The sequence below is a fragment of the Gorilla gorilla genome, chromosome 4 (assembly GCF_029281585.2).
Source record: "Gorilla gorilla gorilla isolate KB3781 chromosome 4, NHGRI_mGorGor1-v2.1_pri, whole genome shotgun sequence".
NCBI lineage: Eukaryota > Metazoa > Chordata > Mammalia > Primates > Hominidae > Gorilla > Gorilla gorilla.
Window position 1 is genome coordinate 145709171 of NC_073228.2, and position 20763 is coordinate 145729933.

At 46.2% G+C, this 20763-nt stretch overlaps 1 pseudogene; it reads right to left on the minus strand.

The window, feature by feature from the left end:
* Positions 1 to 17687: 17687 nt before the first annotated feature.
* Positions 17688 to 18248, minus strand: LOC101138468 (glycine cleavage system H protein, mitochondrial-like; annotated as a pseudogene).
* Between the last annotated feature and the right edge of the window lie 2515 nt (positions 18249 to 20763).

Genomic DNA, 20763 nt, shown 5'->3' on the forward strand with positions numbered 1-20763 from the left:
GCGCACAGCCCGGCCCGCCCCCTCCCTCCCCCCTCCCTCCCGGCCCGCCCGCCTCCCCGCCCCCACTCCGGCCGGGAGGTGGAGCTCGGGACCGCTCCGGTCCGGCTGGGAGGGGACCCCGATCACCGCTCCCCAAAGCCTGGACCCCTCCCTCTGCCATCTCTTCACTGCCCGAGGCCCAGTACACAGGCCGTCCCCTCCTCTTCGCTTCACCTTACACTTATCCCACCCAAGCCTCCATCTAGGACCGCTCCTGGATTCCCCTCCTTACCCTACTCAAACACCTGTCCCCAGCTCTGTCTGCCCCCTGGGAAGTCGAGGCAAGGGAAGTGTCTCCCACAGCGCCTTCTTCCCTGGGCACCTGCTCCTCCATATCCACCCTCTTCCCGCCCAGATCCCCGATCACCCTGTGTGGCCCTCCCTTCCCGCTGCGCTCGGGGAAAGTCCACCCCTCCCCCTCCGGCCGAAGCCGCAGAGCGGTCAGCCTCGGTGGCCGCAGCAAGTCGTGGGGGTGGGGCTATGGAGGGGACCGTGGGAGGAGGAGGCTAATGGGACCCGGGGGCTCTAGAGTGAGGATGGGGAAGATACACAAGCGTAAAGACGAAGTGCTGCTCCTGAGCTTAGGCTATTCGAGGGTCCCCTGATCACCTGCCCTCTGCGCGTCGTAGTGCTGCGGCCACACGTATTTGCCAGTGACTTACATTATACAGTCACCGGGTCCCTGCCCCGCGAGGCCGCGCAGTGTCACGGCCTGTGTCACACGCCCTCGCAGTGCCACACGCTCCCTATCACACTCACACTCACCAAATCACACACGGTGTCACACGCAGTGTCTCACACACTCCAATACTCGGGTTCTGCCATTCAGCTCTGGCTCTCTGGCGCCATCTAGAGGTCTCTGAGCAGCTTGGGAACTCCCTCTCCTACGCTTGCGGTTTGGTAACCCAGGCTGCCAAGTGTTCCAGTTCAACAGGACCTCCTGCCTTCTTCGCCTGCAGGCCCAGGCAGAGTGTTCTAGGTCAAAAGAATGAGGAAGGTTATCCCTAGCCAGGCCTAGTGCTGGGTGAGGAAAGGCTCTTGTTATGGGATGACCAGTTGCTGGGCCTCTTTTTGCCATAGCCTCTGACTCCCCATCTCTGTCCTCCCCCATTTTCCTGTTCCTACCACTCTTCTGTGCCTTTCCTCTTTCTTCTACTTCCTTCTCTTCTCAGCTCTGGCCTCTCTCGGTGGGATGCTCTTCAGGGTAAAAGTGGAATCTCTGGTTAGCTAAGAGGGCAAGCAAAGTCTGTCCAAGATCTCTCCCAGAGCAGCCCTGCTTAACTGGACTCCTTTTCTGACCTGGGCCCTGCTCTATCCCTCAGCCCCAGGAGCCCAGGGGCGGGGCTGTAGATGGGAGATGGGGTAATCTGGTGAAAGAGGGGGGTGGGTTTGTTCTGTAAGTAGTTTCTTTCTGTCTCTAGAAAGCTCATACTCTCCACATCATTGAGCACAGCTCCGAGGAGGGAATCAGTGGCCCAGAGAGAAGAAATCTTCCACAGAAGAGCTGCCCCGGTCTCCCTGCCCCCAGCGTGTGCCCGCTGCCCAATGCAGCAAACCCTCCCCGGTCTGCTTGCTGGGAGCCATTCAAAGGCTCCTCTGTTCTCCTCCCTTGCTCAGGGCTGAGCAGGATCAGCAGCCGCAGAGCTGGGCAGGAAATGCTAATCTCCCAGATGTTCGCCTCCATCCTCCCTGCTCCACCACCATCAAACTCAAATTCTGCACCAAGTGGTAGGAGCAGAACTGGGCCAGAGCAGCAGCACCAGGGTGTGCCTACTCTTCTCCCTGCTCCCCAGCCCCTCCTACCCCAGCTGCCAGGCTGGGCTCTGTGCCCCTGAGTCAGGGGCAATGTAGATATGAGAACTGGGGCCTTTTTCCCCCAGGAAAGAGGGCAGGTGAGCAAGCAGGGACTGGGAGGATGGTTGGGGAGCAAGGGAGGTGGCATTTGAAGAGGAGAGAAGTCAGACTTTTGGCCCTGTACCAAAGTGGGAGGAGGACCTGCTTGGCAAGTGAAGCATTGGGGGAGGCTCCTGAAACTGATGGTGCCTGAGTTCCAGCTGAGACTGTGGCCAGGGATTGGAACCAGGGTGATGCTGGGTATGGGAATGGTTGGGATGCTTGCTGTGATATCCATGTACCTGGGATGGGCTGTGGCTAAGTGAACTAGGATGCTGTAGGGCCTGGAACTGTAACACCAAGGCTGCTGCCTCTGATTGTACTTAGGACACTGTTGCAGTGCTCTGATGCTGGTGTGCCTAGGCTATAGCCAATAAGATTACCTGAGAAACTATCGCCAAGCTGTGTGTATATGGGTGTGTGTGTGCATGTTGAGGGAGGGCTGTAACTGATAAGCTGTTGGGCCTGAAGCTATAGATATGAGGCTGGCACACCTGAGACTGGCTATAGCTGAGAAGCTGTTCCCTGTTAGTATGATGTAGATGGGACTGTAACTGGATCCATTGCCTAGGTCCTAGGAGATGAGAGGCTGTTGCGAGGAGCCTGTACCTAGGAGACAGGCTGTTACCTGGGATAGGAGCAGAGCTACTGTTGTGTATAGGACTGTAGCTGAGCCGCTATTGGTCCTGGAGCTGTAGCTGTGATGACAGCATACTGGGGATTGGCTATAGCTAAGATGCTGTTGCTCAGGATTGTGGCTGGGCTGTTACTGTGTGCTGGACTCTAGGTGGGATGCCTGCAGCCATAACTTTAAAGCTTGGGTATAGCTAGGAGGCCATTTCCTGGTAATTTTGCTGGACCATTGTTGTGTGGGGGCTGTGGCTGAGACTCTATTGTTTAGGAGATGACAAGCTGTTCTGGGAGGCAGGATACTACCTGAGATGGAAGCTGATGTACTGTTGGAGCTGATCTACTGTTGTGCCTAGGGTGGTCCCCAGGTGGCTGTTGCTGGGTCAGTGACGAGCTGGGTGGGGGAAGCCAAGTGAGTCCTGCCTTGAGGTCTGGGAGATGCCAGGAGCCCTAGGCTGGGTGGGGGCTGCTGCTCTGGGGAGGCCTCAGCAGCTGCTCTGCTGTGGAGCTGGAAAGCCTGTTTTCATTACTGTTTTAACTCTTTTTCTAACCTTGTTTTTCTCTCGGCTGCACTTTCGCTCACTCATTAATTTTGGTATTTTTCTCACGGTGCCTCAGCCCCTGTCACGGCTGCCATGGCAACAGGAGGCAGTGTGCTCAGTGCCAAAATATCTGATCAAAAAATAACCAAAATAAGCAAACACCAAGACGACTGTTCTGGGGACTATGGTTGAGGGAGAGCCGATGGCTCAGATCCAGGAAACCCTAGGCTCCAGGGTACCTGTTTCACTACCCCTCTCCCCCAGGGAAGCTTTGCTGAACGTTCTGATAACCTAGAGGGCCCCTTTCCAAGGAATCCCCCACAGCACAATCTCCCAGGACTCTGAGATTTCCAATAGTTCCTGTCCAAGGGGCAGCTTTGCCTGAGGTGGGAGCATCGGGAGAGGGTGAGGGCTGGGGATCACTTCACAGGAGCTGGCAGATGAAGCTTCTAAGAAGCTCCCTCCCTGCCCTAGCCACAAACATCCGCACTCACTCATTCACCCACCCCTCTTCTGGCCCTTCTTGCCTTAGGCTTATCTCCCTTTCTCTGCACCCAACCCCCACTAGGCCACTTTTGTTTTCTCATAGCCAAACATTCTGATGGGATGAACAGAGGGGAGGAAGCTGACAGTCTCCAGCCCCCTACCAACTCCTCAGTGGAGGTGCCAGAGAGGAGTACCATAAAAGTAGCTGACATTCCGAGGCCTCTGCGCACCTCTAGCTCACCTTCCTAGGGGAGATTCCTGAACATCCCTGACCACTCACACCGCACTCCAATTTTCCCTCCCACTTCTTGGGAGACTTCTAGTTCCCTGGAGACCTCCTCTCAAGTGGGCATGTCCCCAGGAGGGGTAAAAGGATAGAGCCTCACATGAGTTAGAAGTGGGCAGAGCTCTTGGTACTACCTGTCTCTTTTCCTTCTTCATCCACCACTTTCCCCTCTGAGGAGGCTTGTCTAGATGTCTGGAGCACTGGGAATTGGGGGAATGAGGAGGAGCCCCTCAACTCTGTCTCAGTCACATCACTTAATCACACCTCTCCTTCTGCCCCACCCCTCTGGCAGTGAAGGCTCACTCCCAACAGATCTCTACCCGCTTCCGGGAATGGCCAGAACTCGCCTCCTGCGTCTCTCTTTCCATTTCTATCTTCCCCTCCCCCCAAGAGCTGTAGTGGCCTTGGCCTCCTGGCAGTGCCTTCCCAGCCTGTTTCCATAGAAACTGGGTAGGCTGTGCAGTGCAAGAAGTGGAGGGGAGACAGGAGCAGGAAGGAGGGACCAAGCCTTAGGGACAGCCCCCGATGAAGGGACCGAGAGAAACGGGGAGCTGCCCCATGCAAACTGAGGGTGGGACCCCGATTTGGGGAACCGGGCGGGATGGAGGGTGGAGTGCGGGGAAGAGGTAGCAAAAGCTTGGTAGCTGGCTTTGCTGCCTCCTGAGGAAGGGGCAGAGAATCTCCCCTTCCCTGCCACAGGTAGTGGGGGTTCCTCCCTCCCCACCCCCTTAAAATCCTTCTTTACCAGGAACTGCCTGATCCAGATGAATCTCTTCTCCGGGGCCCACTAGTCTCTAAGAAAGGGACCATGGGATTCCTTTCTTCCCCGAAGAGCTCCCCACTCTCCCTGACCAGAGTCTCCTTGATCCGCAGGCTGGGCAGCCCCCGGGGACCCGGTGGCCGCCGCTGACCCCGTGGCATGCGGCTCTCAAAGGCCCCATTCATCTCTGGGGGCTGAAGGCGCCATTGTCCCCAGCGGGGGGTGGTGTGGGGAGTGAAGGGGTCTGGACTCAGACGGAAGGAATGCGTCTGGAGAAGTTGCCCCCGGGGCTCCAGTCTCAAGGTCCCCACCAGATCTCCATCGGGACCCTTTCACGACCCCGAGCCCTTTCCCCAGGAGCTCCCAGCAACCTTTGCGCTTCTCAGGAGGGTGGGGACTGCCGCGGCGCGGGGGCAGCCTCGCCCCACCTCACTGCTGGACTCCGGAGAACCATTTCTGGGACCGGGAGCTGTCCAGCGCCTCGGGTCCTGACGGACCGCTGATTCGCCTAGGTGCCATCGGACAAGCGGGTGCTCAGAGCCAGCTCTGGTGGCTCGGGAGCTTTCCCCCAACCAGGCTAAGGCCAGTAAACCACGCCTGGCCCGGATGAGCTTGGATGCAGCTCCGGACGTGGGGATCCATCGGTGCTGAGAACTGACCTAGGGAGCACCTTGACCCCTGCCCTATCTGGGCACAATTGAAGGGCCAAGTGCCACCAGACCACTTTCCTGGAACCCTGTCTCAGACTTGGGCAGGAAGAAGAGCCATGAGAGGTCAGGCCTTGCCTCTCCCTGCGTTCCCCATCTTTCTCTGTGCCTCTGTTTCTGTTTTCCTCCGGCTCTCCTCCCTCCTCCTCTCTTTCCTTCCCTGCTGGGTTGGGGGCTGCTGAATTATCATTTCTCAGCTCTGCTAATGTGCTCCCCGCTGCGGGAAGGGATCATAATTCTGGGAGATGATTAAGTTTCAAATTGTTTTTCTTTGTGTTGTTGAAGATGAGGCTTTAATATGGTCCTTCCTCAGCCCGGGAGCCTGCCCCCATTCCTCCTCTCCTAGTACTCTCCTCACTAATAGGCTAGGTTTGGTACCATGTCTTTTGTGGTCCTTGCCAAACTTTTATGTGTATGGGGTGGTAAGCGAGAGAGACCTACCCTTTACTCAAAGGGGAATTTTTTTGTTTTTTTTTTTGAGACCGAGCCTCACTCTGTCGCCCAGATTGGAGTGCAGTGGCGCCATCTCAGCTCACTGCAACCTCTGCTTCCCGGGTTCAAGTGATTCTCCTGCCTTAGCCTCCCGAGTAGCTGGGATTAGAGCTGCGCGCCTCCACGCCTGGCTAATTTTTTATATTTCACTAGAGACAGGTTTCACCATGTTGGCCAGGCTGGTCTCGAACTCCTGACCTCAAATAGTCTGCTCGCTTCAGCATCCCAAAGTGCTGGGATTACAGGCATGAGCCACTGTGCCTGGCTAGGAATACATTTAATATAGTGGTGAGAAACACTGGTTTGGAAGTCAGACAAGTCAACATTTAAATCCTGACTCTGCCACTTACTACTCAGGTGACCTTGGATGAGTTACTTGAACTATCTGAGCCTCCGTTTCTTCATCTATTAAATGGGGATACTGTGAATTACCTCATGGAGTATTGGTGAGGATTTAAAGTGATAAATCATGTAAAGTGGTTAGCCGGGTGTACAGCTTATGGTAAAACTCAGTGAATGTTAGTAGTTATTACTACACGCATACCTTACCCTGTTTGATCCTGCTTCCCATAGCCTCCCTGACTTTGTTCTTCTGTTCAATGTTTATCTGATGCCTACTATTTTCCAGGTACTGTACAATAGAGAGTAAGTTATCCAGGAGTGAGGAAGTTGGCTTTCTTACCTATTTGTTCCTCAAACACCCCTTCCTTTACCTCTTTCCTTCCTTCCTTTCAACTGAAGTTTACTCTCATTTTACCCTCCCACCAGCTTCCAGTTCTTCCTGCATTGTTCCTACTCCATTTTTCCTTCTTTCACTGACGTCTTATCTCTTCACTTTGATTCTTATCCTCCTAATACACATACATTTTTTCACCTTCTAAATTATTCTTCATCCCATTTGGGGCCATCATAGTGAAAAAAAGGGCTGAATTTTCAAACTAGGAAAGAGAATTCTGTCATGCTGTGTGTATGTGTATATGTGTGTGTGTGTCTGAGGAACACACACATTAATTCACATTCAACAGTAACTCTATAGCTGACTTCTGAACTCCTACGTTTGAACTGTGTGCTTGTTTGCCTCTCTATCCCCTCTATTTAAGCTCTTAAAATACAAGTCTATTTCTTTGCCTGCCTACCTGTCTGCTCTGTCCTTGCCTCTGTCTCTTTTGGAATTTGTTGTTTTAAACATCTTTATTGAGATACAACTGATATACAAAGAACTACATGTATTTAATATGTATGATTTGATGAATTTGGATGTCTTTGTTATATTCTAAATGGGAATGCTTACTGGTTGTTAGTATGAGAAGCTGATTTATGATAATGTGTTTTTGTGTTTGCTTAACTGGCCTCCTACCTATCACCATACTGGTAATGGGTTCAGGATACACTACACCAAAATGTGGCAACTTGACATTTGAGAAAACAGCAGAAGCAGGAAGGTCATTCCCACCTGTCCCTCTCCCTTCTTCCCGGAAGTGGGCCAAAAACCTCTGACCATCTTCCTCCTTTTCTCCTGAGGTAGAACATAAAACCCTAATTCCAGAGGTATCCTCCCCATACCCAGAGGAAAGGAGCATCCTTGTCCTCAAGTTACACAGAGTTACTAAGTAGAATTTGAACAAAGAGACCTTGCTAAGTTTTCTCCAGTTTACTACCACTAGACTATACCTCCTTTGTCCAATCATACTTCTGCTTGCCTGTCCACTCTTAATAAGAATCCCAGTCTGGCCAGGCCTGGTGGCTCACTCCTGTAATCCCAGCACTTTGGGAGGCCGAGGTGGGCGGATCACAAGGTCAGGAGTTCAAGACCAGCCTGACCCACATGGTGAAACCCCATCTCTACTAAAAATACAAAAATTAGCAGGGCGTGGTGTTGCACACCTGAAATCCCAGCTACTCAGGAGGCTGAGGCAGGAGAATCGCTTGAAGCTGGGAGGCGGAGGTTGCAGTGAGCCAAGATCATGCCACTGCACTCCAGCCTGGGCAACAGAGCGAGACTCTGTCTCAGAAAAAAAAAAAAAAGAAAAAGAAAAAGAAAAGAAATCCCAGTCCATCCATTAGGGGCTTTCCTCATTTTTTTCCTTTTTTTTTTTTTTTTTTTTTTTTTGAGACAGAATCTTGCTCTGTTGCCCAGGCTGGAGTACAGTGGCACGATCTTGGCTCACCGCAACCTCCACCTCCTGGATTCAAGCGATTCTCCTGCCTCAACATCCCAAGTAGCTGGGATTACAGGCGTGCGTCACCACACCTAGCTAATTTTTTGGATTTTTTTTGGTAGAGGCAGGGTTTTACCATGTTGGCCAGGCTGGTCTTGAACTCCTGACCTCAGGTGATCCACCCGCCTTGGCCTCCCAAAGTGCTGGGATTACAGGTGTGTGAGCCACCACACCTGGCCCAGCTTTCCTCATTTTAATCTTCATTGTTTGGTTACTGCTGAGAAAGTTCCATCCCAGTAGCACCAGTTTGGTGTCACAGATTAGCGGGTATGTGACTGGAAGTGTCCTACATTTCTACATTTCATGGGAAATTGGAGAAACCATTTTCACAAACAGCATCCTTTACCACCTGTGGCTCTGAAGGCCTTTGTTTTCTTTAGGCTATCTTTGGGGGTGGTTCTGGATCTTGGGAGGACTGAATCTTTTTGTACCCTCTTTTGAGGATATCTCTTTCATCCATGGTTAAGTCATAAAATATTTATTGGTTTTGGGCCAGGCACGGTGGCTCATGCCTGTAATCTCAGCACTTTGCGGGGCCAAGACAGGTGGATTGCTTGCGGTCAGGAGATCGAGACCATCCTGGCCAACATGGTGAAACCTCATCTCCACTAAAAATACAAAAATTAGCCAGGCATGGAAGCGCGCATCTGTAGTACCAGCTACTTGGGAGGCTGCAGCACGAGAATTGCTTGAACCCAGGAGGCAGAGGTTGCCGTGAGCCAAGATGGTGCCACTGCACTCCAGCCTGGGCAACAGAGCAAGACTCTGTCTCAGAAAAAAAAAAAAAGAAAGACTTATTGGTTTTGGTTCTGAGTCAATTGATTGCTGTCTTTGATTAAAATAAGAGAAAGAATATTTGAAAGTTTTTAATTTGTTTATTTTTTAATTTTAATTTTTTTTTTTTTTTTTTTTTTGAGACGGACTCTCGCTCTGTCACCCAGGCTGGAGTAGCTGGAACTACAGGCGCCTGCCACCATGCCCGGCTAATTTTTTGTATTTTTAGTAGAGACGGGGTTTCACCATGTTAGCCAGGATGGTCTCCATCTCCTGACCTCATGATCCGCCCGCCTCAGCCTCCCAAAGTGCTGGGATTACAGGTGTGATTTAATTTGTTTTTTAAAGAGCTTGGCCGGGCGCAGTGGCTCACACCTGTAATCCCAACACTTTGAGAGGCTGAGGCGGGCGGATCACGAGGTAAGGAGATCGAGACCATCCTGGCTAACACGCTAAAACCCCATCTCTACTAAAAATACAAAAAATTAGCTGGGCATGGTGGTGGGTGCCTGTAGTCCCAGCTACTTGGGAGGCTGAGGCAGGAGAATGGCATGAACCCGGGAGGTGGAGCTTGCAGTGAGCCCAGATCGCGCCACTGCACTTCAGCCTGGGCGATAGAGTGAGATTCCGTCTCAAAATAAAAATAAATAAATAAATAAATAGCTCTATGGTGGAAAGTTGGTTTAATTGAAAGTTGGTAGGCTGGGTGTGGCGGCTCACACCTGTAATCCCAGTACTTTGGGAGGCTAATGCGGGCGCATAATGAGGTCAGGAGATCGAGGCCATCCTGGCTAACACTGTGAAACCCCGTGTCTACTAAAAATACAAAAAAAAAAAAAAAATTAACCGGGCATGGTGGTGGCAGGCCCCTGTAGACCCAGCTACTCGGGAGGCTGAGGCGGGAGAATGGTGTGAACCCGGGAGGCGGAGCTTGCAGTGAGCCGAGATCGCACCACTGCACTCCAGCCTGGGCGACAGAGCAAGACTTCGTCTCACAAAAAAAAAAAAAAAAGAAAGAAAGTTGATATTCAGAATATATATATATATACATATATATATATTTTGAGACAAGTTCTCGATCTGTCACCCAGGTTGCAGTGCAGTGACGTGATCTTGGCTCACTGCAACCTCCACTTCCCAGGTTCAAGCGATTCTCATACCTCAGCCTCCCGAGTAGCTAGGACTACAGGGGTGCACCACCACGCCTGGCTAATTTTTGTATTTTTAATAGAGATGGGGTTTCACCATGTTGGCCAGGCTGGTCTTGAACTCCTGACCTCAAGTGATTTGCCCGCTTTGGCCTCCCAAAATGCTGGGATTACAGGTGTGAGCCACCATGCCCAGCCCAGAATATATATATATATATATATGTATTTGTTGTTGTTGTTGTTGTTTGAGACAGAGTCTTGCTCTGTCACCCAGGCTGGAGTGCAGTGGCACAATCTTGGCTCACTGCAAGTTCCACCTCCCGGGTTCATGCCAGTGTCCTGCCTCAGCCTCCCGAGTAGCTGGGACTACAAGTGCCCGCCACCACGCACAACTAATTTTTTTTTTGTATTTTTAGTAGAGATGGGGTTTCACGGTGTTAGCCAGGATAGTCTCGATCTCCTGACCTCGTGATCTGCCCACCTCGGCCTCCCAAAGTGTAGGCATTACAGGCCTGAGCCACTGTGCCTGGCCCAGAATATATGTATTTTAAGGCATTTCTGTTCTGTCTATTGAACCCTGCTTTTCTCATGGGAACTTCTCGGTTGACTGACCCTTTGCCCCCTTCCCAAACTCCTTCTGACTATATTTTCTGTCAACTCTCTCCATCTCCCTCTTTCTTGAGCTTCATTGCCTCTTTGGGAAGCTGAAGATCCCCCCAGACTAGCTCCTCTAAGACCTCTTCTTTCCATTTACTTCTGCTTTTCCTTCCTCCTTTTGCTTTGGTCTTCTTTCAGTTCCCTTGAATTCTTGATATGCCACCTTTCTCCCTTCCCTCTCCAGAACCTCAATTACTTGAACTTTAGGTCTCCGGCTCTCAAGATACTCAGAGACTCCTGAAAGTAACCACTTGAGGCTAAAAGAGAGAAAGAAAAATAGTATTTGGAAACAAAAAATGGATGTTTGTCTACTTGGGCTTTGGAGGCCGATAGCCACTAGATGTCTCCTCAGTCACTCACCTAAAATTAGTCCACAGCCTCCATAAGATTAACCTCTGATAATAGACAAATATGCCTCCAAAACTTGCATTCTTTTTCTGTGCCATTGAGTTGTAAATTTTCTACCCTGTCTTCTTTAGAACCTAATAGTTACCTTTTGGAAATACAAACATCAGGGAGGGAATTGTCATCAGAAAAAAAAAAAAAAAAAAAAAGGCGCTATTTGAAACCAGGTAAGTAAAAAATCTTAAAAGTCTTTCCCACAAATATTGGTAAAAAAACTTTAGACAGCTGAGAAGGTAATCTTAACTTGTTATACCTGCCAAAACACAATTTAGATCTAGCCGTTTATTTTATAAATTAGTGTGTTTTGAATTATTGTACCTGGCACATGGCTAACATGTTAAAAGCTGTAAGATCGGCTGGGCACAGTGGCTCACGCCTGTAATCTCAGCACTTTGGGAGGCCGAGGTGGGCAGATCACGAGGTCAAGAGATCGAGACCATCCTGGCCAACATGGTGAAACCCTGTCTACTAAAAATACAAAAATTAGCTGGGTGTGGTGGCATGCGCCTGTAGTCCCAGCTACTCGGGAGGCTGAGGCAGGAGAATCACATGAACCAGGGAGGTAGAGGTTGCAGTGAGCCGAGATTGTGCCACTGCACTCCAGCCTTGTGACAGAGCGAGACTTCGTCTCAAAAAAAAAAGCCTGTAAGATCTTTGCCATCTGTCCATATGTTTACATATGTATATGTATTTGTATGTTATGCATAGCTGGTATTTTTCCTACCTCTGGATAGTATTATCACATTTATTTATAAAATTCCTTAAAGGAATTCTATTCAAATTGGTCTGGAAATAAATGAGTGCTTGTATAAAGTATTCCTAAAACTCTCAGAAATGTAGAGTCTAAGCCAGGTGTAGTGGCATGATCCTGCAGTCTCAACTACTTCAGAAGCTGAGGCAGGAGAATCTCTTGGAGAATTCCTTGAGTCCAATAGTTCAAGACCAGCCTGGGCAACATAGTGGCCTCATCTCTCTCTGTCTCTGAAAAAAAAGAAAGAAACAGAAACTAACCCCAAGCTTTTTTGAGTTTAGATGACTTGGATAAATTTTCTTCCTTCCTTCCTTCCTTCCTTCCTCTCTCTCTTTCTCTTTCTTTCTTTCTTTTTTCCTTTCTTTCTTTTTTTTTTTTTTTTTTGACAGAGTTTCACTCTTGCTGCCTGGGCTGGAGTGCAATGGCACTATCTCAGCTCACTGCAACCTCTGCCTCCCAGGTTCAAGCGACTCTCCTGCCTCAGCCTCCCAAGTAGCTGGAATTACAGGTGCCTGCCACCAAGCCCAGCTAATTTTTTGTGTTTTTAGTAGAGACATGGTTTCACTATGTTGGCCAGGCTGGTCTTGAACTCCTGACCTCGCGATCTGCCCGCTTCAGCCTCCCAAAGTGCTGGGATTACAGGCGTGAGCCACCATGCCTCGCCAACTTGGGTAAATTTTCAAGAAATAAGATTAGTTTTTAAATTGTTCGTAAAAGAAAATCAGAAACGTCTTCACAATTGTTAGCATTAAATATAATGCAGACATACATTTTTTTTCCACTTGGGTTTACTAGTCAAACAAGCTTATATTATCTCCACTTATATATTTAACTTTTAGTTTCTTTGCTTCTGTGGTATTTTTGATACTTGCCTAATTTGTCAACAAGAAAAATAACTTAAGATGGTGGCTAGCTTTGTTTAATGTCTCATGAAATTTTCATGAGCAATTTAATTCAAGCATAATTGTTAAGAACAAGTGAATTAAATGAGATATAAGTGGGATAAAAGCTTATAAATAAGCTTTTCCAACAATTATGTTTTATAAAACATTTCCAGTTAAAAATAATTCCAAAATTTTTTTGGCAACTTCAAGCTTAAAGTTATACTAAATTAAAATGAGTAACAAACATTTATCAAATGGGTCATTTCTATGTAAGATATAATGCTGAAACATTAATCGCTGAACATGAGTTTATCTACTTTTGCTTCTTATTTCAGAAGAACGAAATATATTTGGGTCTCAGTAAAAATGTTCTGTGCCACATTGAAAAATTGTATTATGGAGATGCATATATTTCTAGAAATTATGAAATGGTGTTAATCTACAGAATGTTGGTATGTGACAGTTCACAATTGCTTACTTCTTAGTTTTCATTAGAAATTAAGGATACTAACATTTTAAATTCAAATTAATATATGGAATTAAAACTATTAGAAATTATAAGTGTAACAACTCTGTATGCAAATAATGCAAGGAAAATAAGATACATTGTTGGTAAGGAAAATTATAAGGCATGAGGATGTGTTTTTCTGTTAGGGGAAAAACGAGTAATTAATTCTGCCATAAAGTAGAATGACTGATCTTCCCAGAATGAGAAAGAGAAAAATGTAGGGAAAGAAATGTTGATGGATATATATATTTTGTTTGTTTGTTTGTTTTTGAGATGGAGTCTCACTCCGTCATCCAGGCTGTAGTGCAGTGGCATGATCTCAGCTCACTGCAACCTCCGCCTCCTGGGTACAAGCGATTCTTCTGCCTCAGCCTCCCAAGTAGCTGGGACTACAGGTGTGTGCCACCACACCGGGCTCATTTTGTATTTTTTTAGTAGAGATGGGGTTTCACCATGTTGGCCAGGTTGGTCTCAAATGCCTGACCTTGTGATCTACCCACCTCAGCCTCCCAAAGTGCTGGGATTACAGGCATGAGCCACCACGGCCAGCTTGATGGATATTTTTAAATGGTTGTAATGGGTTTGAGGAAGGAAATCTTAGGAAAGGAGTCTTATCTGGTGTGATCAAAGCTATCTGAGACGGGATAGATTTATTCAGAAGACATTTTTAAAATTAGCCTTAGCATTAATAGTACACTGATGCAAAACTAGAATTTGGTCTCCTCTGTCAAAGACAAAGTTTTGGCCGGGTGCAGTGGCTCACGCCTGTAATCCCAGCACTTTGGGAGGCCGAGGCGGGCAGATTACCTGAGGTCAGGAGTTCGAGATCAGCCTGGGCAACACAGTGAAACCCCATCTCTACTAAAAACACAAAAATTAGCCGGGCGTGGTGACACATGCCTGTAATCCCAGCTACTCGGGAGGCTGAGGCAGGAGAATCGCTTGAACCTGGGAAGCAGAGGATGCGGTGAACTGAGATCACGCCGTTGCACTCCAGCCTGGGCAGCAAGAATAAATCTCCGTCTCACCAAAAAAAAAAAAAAAAAAAAGAAAATAAAGACAAAGTATTTTTGATGGGGGGTATATTGGTTTGCTTTTGATAAGAGATTATGAAAAGTTTTTTCTTTACCTTTTAAGTAATTGACATAGAAAACAAAGGTTTTGTGAGCTATCAAAATAATTTTTGGTGCTTCACATGGTCTCCACTAGGTCTTTGATTACTTAAGAAAATGGAGTTCTCTCTATTAAAAGAACTAAAGGTTTGTTTTTAAAACTATGTAACCTTCTGTACTTGCCTTTAAAATATTTTGTTGCCACTTTGATTAAATAGATAACAAATAACCTGATTTAATCAAGAGTTTTACACCTTTTGATATTGTTGACAAACTTCCCCAAATCAAATTCTAAATTAAATCTTTTTGACCTGAGTCTAAGTTTGGGAACTTTTAGAGGGCCTCTGGAATATTTCAAAATAATTTATTTTCTCTCCTTATAAAAAGAGAGATATTAAACTAATTTGGCTTATTTGTGTTTTTTTGTTTGTTTGTTTTTGTTTTGTTTTGTTTTGTTTTTTGAGATGGAGTCTCACTCTGTCGCCCAGGCTGGAGTGCAGTGGCGCTATCTGGGCTCACTGCAAGCTCCACTTCCCGGGTTCACGCCATTCTCCTGACTCAGCCTCCCGAGTAGCTGGGACTACAGGCGCCCGCCACCTCGCCCAGCTAATTTTTTGTATTTTTAGTAGAGATGGGGTTTCACCTTGTTTGCCAGGATGGTCTCGATCTCCTGACCTCATGATCCGCCCACCTCGGCCTCCCAAAGTGTTGGGATTACAGGCGTGAGCCATAATTTGGCTTATTTGACATGTTAAATTTACATGGGAAACATTGTCAACTAAGAAATGATGTTTAACGTTCTTTGAATTATATCTGTATGGGTATATTATTAATGTGTGTTCCAAAAACTGTATAAAATTCTTAAAAATCTGATATGTTCTCATATAATGTTTTCGGTCATAATTTTAGTTATGTTAAAATGCTTTATCCCACAGGAATAATCAAATTTCTTCATCAGGCCAGGCGCGGTGGCTCATGCCTGTAATCCCAGCACTTTGGGAGGCCGTGGCGGGTGGATCACGAGGTCAGGAGATCGAGACCATCCTGGCTAACACGGTGAAACCCTGTCTCTACTAAAAATACAAAAAATTAGCCACTTGCGGTGGCGGGCGCTTGTAGTCCCGGCTACTCGGGAGGCTGAGGCAGGAGAATGGTGTGAACCCGGAAGGCAGAGCTTGCAGTGAGCAGAGATCGCACCACTGCACTCCAGCCTGGGTGACTGAGCAAGACTCTGTCTCAAAAAAAAAAAAATTCTTCATCAATTTTGTTATTATTATAATGAACTCTCATATTTTTAACCATGGCCAGTTTTGTTGTTGTTGTTGTTATTCACAGACAGTTGTTTTACTTTTATTCTTGTCTGAAAGTATTTGCAATCAACTATTGTCCAAAATTGCTTCTTCTTCAAGGACATTCATGAAAAAGATTTTGACAAGTACCCTGGAATAGAATGCAGGTTCAGGTTTCTGATAACTTAAAAATCATACCACTGCACTGGGTAAGAATTTTCAAAACTCTAATGAAGAAACTGATAAATTCATGAAACTGCTAAGCAAGATCAAACAGAACAAGATTTGATTACATGGGACTGAATAAACTAATGAGGATGATTTTGGGGGATGACTTTTTGGCTGAAACATTGCTGGTTCTTTAATGTTTTGTTTTCCATATTTAAGAAAACTTTTTTTTTTTCACTTTTAAGCTATCTATAGCTTACAGCCACTTGGTAAAGTATACTTTTATAAGTATACTTTATTCAGTTTCAATAAGAATTGAATTCAATAATTCAATTTCAATAAGAATTGAAGTCATCAGTTTTTCTCCTTACCTGATTCCTCCAGAATTCAGAAACTATTAGTATCCTTTCCTGATTCCTCCAGAATTCAGAAACTATTAGTGAGTATCCTTATTTTTATGGCAATATAGTTATCTGCATACGTTCAAAAAGAATCTGTTCCCCTTGTAGCAGAACACATTGGAATTATTGGCTATATTACCAAGGCTTTGACTGGAATGCCTATTTTCAGATATAACCAGAATACTTTAAAGAACTAAGGCTGACTTTATTGATCTAGTAAAGCCTTTTAGGAAAAACTGGCTTGGTAGTCTGCATACATGGTTCCCTTACATGGTTCCCCTATGTGGTTGCCTTACAGGTAAGTAAGTAATGCCACTTTTCGACAGGCCCAGGAAACTCAGGGTATTTTGGGGACTTCAAGAAGAGAGGAATTCGGCCAGGCGCACACACCTGTAATCCTAGCACTTTGGGAGGCCGGGGGGGGCAGATCACCTGAGGTCAGGAGTTCGAGACCAGCCTGGCAAACATGGTGAAACCCCATCCCTACTAAAAATACAAAAATTAGCCAGGCATGGTGGCGGGCGCCTGTAATCCCAGCTACTGGGGAGGCTGAGGCAGGAGAATTGCTTGAACCCGGGAGGCAGAGGTTGCAGTGAGCCGTTGCACTTCAGCCTGGGCAACAAGAGCGAGACTCCGTCTCAAAAAAAAAAAAAAGAGAGGAATTCACCCAAATCTATAGGTATTATAGGCAAAGTATGATGAGAAATCCTTGGTTTGGCTTCCTACACTTGAGTCAGGTTTTAAAAGTCCAATGTGAGATTCCTTATGAAAAATTCCAGCAAAGCAAACTTAAATGAGCCTTTAGGGCAATCACTGTTTTGCTGCACTTATGCAAATAATCAGGTTAAGTTTAATGAGATTGGGCCTATTTTGCAAACAAATTCATCTTATTTTGATCATCTTTGGTAGAAACAGAGGTGACTGTAGGTTTAAAAATTACATTTCAGAAGAAAACTAAAGTTTATCTATTATTGAATTCTAGTCATGTTCATGTTTTTGAGGTTTTGTTTTGTTTTGTTTTGTTGTTGTTGTTGTTTTAATGAAGAAGTATTTTATTATTTTGCTGCAAAGCTGTTGCTTCACTATAAAAATAGCACCACCAAAAATGCAGTGTATTGTAAAATTAAGATAGCGGTGTTCCCCATCTGACACTGTACAAGCAACAAAAACCTCTTCACTTCCAGTTATTTCCAATGGAAAGATCATTAAGTATTTCATCCCAAATCCAGGTATGGATACATGCAAGTTACAATATTATTAAGGCTTAAGAATAACAATGTTATCTTTGAATTATGTAATGTTTATAACTAGTTTTTACCATGGATAATTTCATGAATTCTGAACACTAGAGCCTAGTCTAAAAATCACAGGATATTGTGAAAAAGACGCATATTCTATTTATCTATAATCATTAGAAAGTTAAAGGGCATTTTCTTTCATTAGCAGTGTTAACAGTAGTTTTTTCTTCCCCATCGGTAATGCTAAAAGTTGCTATTCTAAGTCTATCCACCACTAATTTAAGACAACTCTGCTGGGTTGCGTTATTTCATACTAGTTTATTTAGGAGTTCCATTTTCACTCCTCAATAGATTTTATGTATTTCTCATAAGCTTCTTCACTCATAAGTTCATCTAGTTCTGAAGGGTTACTCAGTGTCATCTTGATCTGCCAACCATCTTCATAACAAGATTTGTTTACAAGTCCTGGATTTTCTGCAAGAGCTTCATTAATTTCAGTTACTTCTCCTGATAAAGGAGAACAGAGTTCACTAGCAGCTTTCACACTTTCCAAAGCACCAAACTCATCTTGTTTGTTCAATTTTGTCCCAACTTCAGGCAGACTATAGTAAACAACATCTCCCAACGCTTCTTGTGCCAAATTGCTGATTCCCACTGTTCCAATGCCATTTTCTGTTGTTACCCATTCATGTTTCTCTGTGAATTTACGCACCCAGAGCAGAGCGGGTCCAGTGCGCAGCGTACGGACGGCGCCCACACCCAGCTGCCAGGGCCTTGGCGGGCAGGGCATGGCGGGTGACGGGACCGCGTGCAGGGTGCAGAGCAGGGCCAGCACGCTCCGCACCACTCACAGCGCCATGTTCGCTGTTGCTGTTGTTTTTTGAGACGGAGTCTTGCTCTGTCGCCCAGGCTGGAGTGCAGTGGCACGATCTCAGCTCGCTGCAAGCTCCACCTCCTGGGTTCACGCCATTCTTCTGCCTCAGCCTCCAGAGTAGCTGGGACTACAGGTGCCCGCCACCATGCCTGGCTAATTTTTTGTATTTTTTAGTAGAGACGGGGTTTCACCGTGTTAGCCAGGATGGTCTTGATCTCCTGATCTCGTGATCCAGCCGCCTCGGCCTCCCAAAGTGCTGGGATTACAGGCATGAGCTACCTCGCCCGGCCCTGAGGTTTTGTTATCTACCTATAATCTGGACTGGATCTTAAATTCTTCTAGTTTCCTCCAATATCTGCTTATCACTCTCCAAACAATTTCCAATTTTTCTCCCACCTTATGACTGAGAATCACTAAAAATTAAAACTGCCCTTTTCCCAAAGCCCTGCAAGCTAAAGCCGGACAACTTCATATAGACTTTAGAGAAATCACAACAGCCATATATGAACAATTTTTGTACGTGTTGCTCTATGTGCTACTCAGAAAGTTCCCCAGAACACCTCATGCAAACTGCAAACCAGGAAAATCTATCAGCTTGTCACTACCTGTCCTCATTCTACCATCTCAAGATGCTTTGAGCTCAAATCTAGAAATTTTTTTGACTGGCTGTCTTCCGGACTCAAAAACTAAGTTTATGGATTGCTCTAATTGTTAATGTTTGTTTTTCTATTGTTTGTCTGGAAATGCCTCTTATTAAATGCCTGATTGATTACACTACATAGAGGTCTAACTTTGGTAGAAGCCTGACTGCAATACCCCCTAACAACTGGAATAAGATACAACTGTTAACTATTCAACTGGACTGAGTTATTCCTGGAACTGAGAGATGGTTCAATGGGTTATGCAATAATCTTCCAACTCAGTTTTTGGGCTGTGAAGCCTCTTGGGAAGTTTCAGACAGGAGAATGATGGGGTTCAGGATACTGTACTCCAAAATATGGCAACTTGGCATTTGAAAAAACAGCAGAGTCAGGAGAACCACTCTCACCTTTCCCTCTCCCTTCTTCCCTGAAGCAGGCCATAAAACCTGGGAAGGTTGGCCGGGCACAGTGGCTCATGCCTGTAATCCCAGCACTTTGGGAGGCTGAGGCTGGTGGATCACCTGAGGTCGGGAGTTCAAGACCAGCTTGGCCAACATGGTGAAACCCCGTCTCTACTAAAAATACAAAAAAAAAAAAGGTAGCCGGGCATGGTGGTGGGCACCCGTAATCCCAGCTACTTGGGAGGCTGAGGCAGGAGAATTACTTGAACCCAGGAGGCAGAGGTTGCAGTGAGCTGAGATCGCGCCACTGCATTCCAGCTTGGGCGACAGAGTGCAACTCCATCTCAAAAAAAAGAAAAGAAAAAAACCTTGGAAGGTTACTCTCTGACCTTCTCCCTCCTTTCTTTCCTGAAGTAGGTCATGAAATCCTCATTCCAGAGATACCCTCCCTATACTGAAGAAAAGGGACTTCCTTGTTCTTGAAGGCAGGAGAATCTGAACAGGACTTGCTAAGTCCCCCACCACCAGTTTATTACCATTAGATCACACCCCTTTTGTCCTATCATACTTCTGCATGAGTGACCACTTCTGCTCTTCCTCAAACCTAAGCCTAAATAAATACACAAGTTTTCCTGTTTTGGGGGGGTCTTCATTTCCTTATGAAGGCTCCTGTGTCATGTAAACCTTATATTAAATATATTTGCATACTTTTCTGTTCTTAATCTGTTTTTTATTATTGGAATCTTGGCCATGAACCTAGAAGTGGATGAGAAAAGAAATCTTTTCTCTCCAACACAACACTGACTTTTTTTTTCTTTGTTTCTCCAAGGAGTCAGTCATTTCACAACTATTTGAGGGCCTAGTTCAGTGCAGGAAAACAGAAACTACTCTAGGTATTTTGAACTGAGGAGAACTTAGTGTAGAGAATTAGTGCTTACACAATCACTGAAAGGAATTGTGGAATGGACTTCCCAAAACTGCAACAGGAGAGCGAATATGTTTGCCATGATTAGTAAGATGGGGAATCAAAAGGCCACCACTGTAACTGTTGAGTTAAAGAACACATTGTCAGAGATCTGCCATCCAGGAACTAGAAAGCAGAGATCAGGAAGCTGAATGGCTGTTGCAGGAGAACCCCATGTCTCCAGGATCCTGCTTGCCAACAGAAAGCCCAAAATAGCAGAAAGAAGTCATCTTCCTCCTTTCTGTCTTACAGTCATACAAGTGTGCCTAATTGTAAGGGAGTCATGGAAATGTATTCTAGCTTCCCGGTCCCTGTAACACATTAGAAGAAAATAAGAATAGAGGATGCATGCCAAATGACCATATTCAATACAAACCCGCCCTTTAGGAGTCCACAGATTAGAGAGATAACACCACAATAAATGCAGGTTGAAAGGATGAGCCAGGAAGTATCTGTTTCAGACCGAGTTTAAGTGGCATGAGTCTGGGACCATT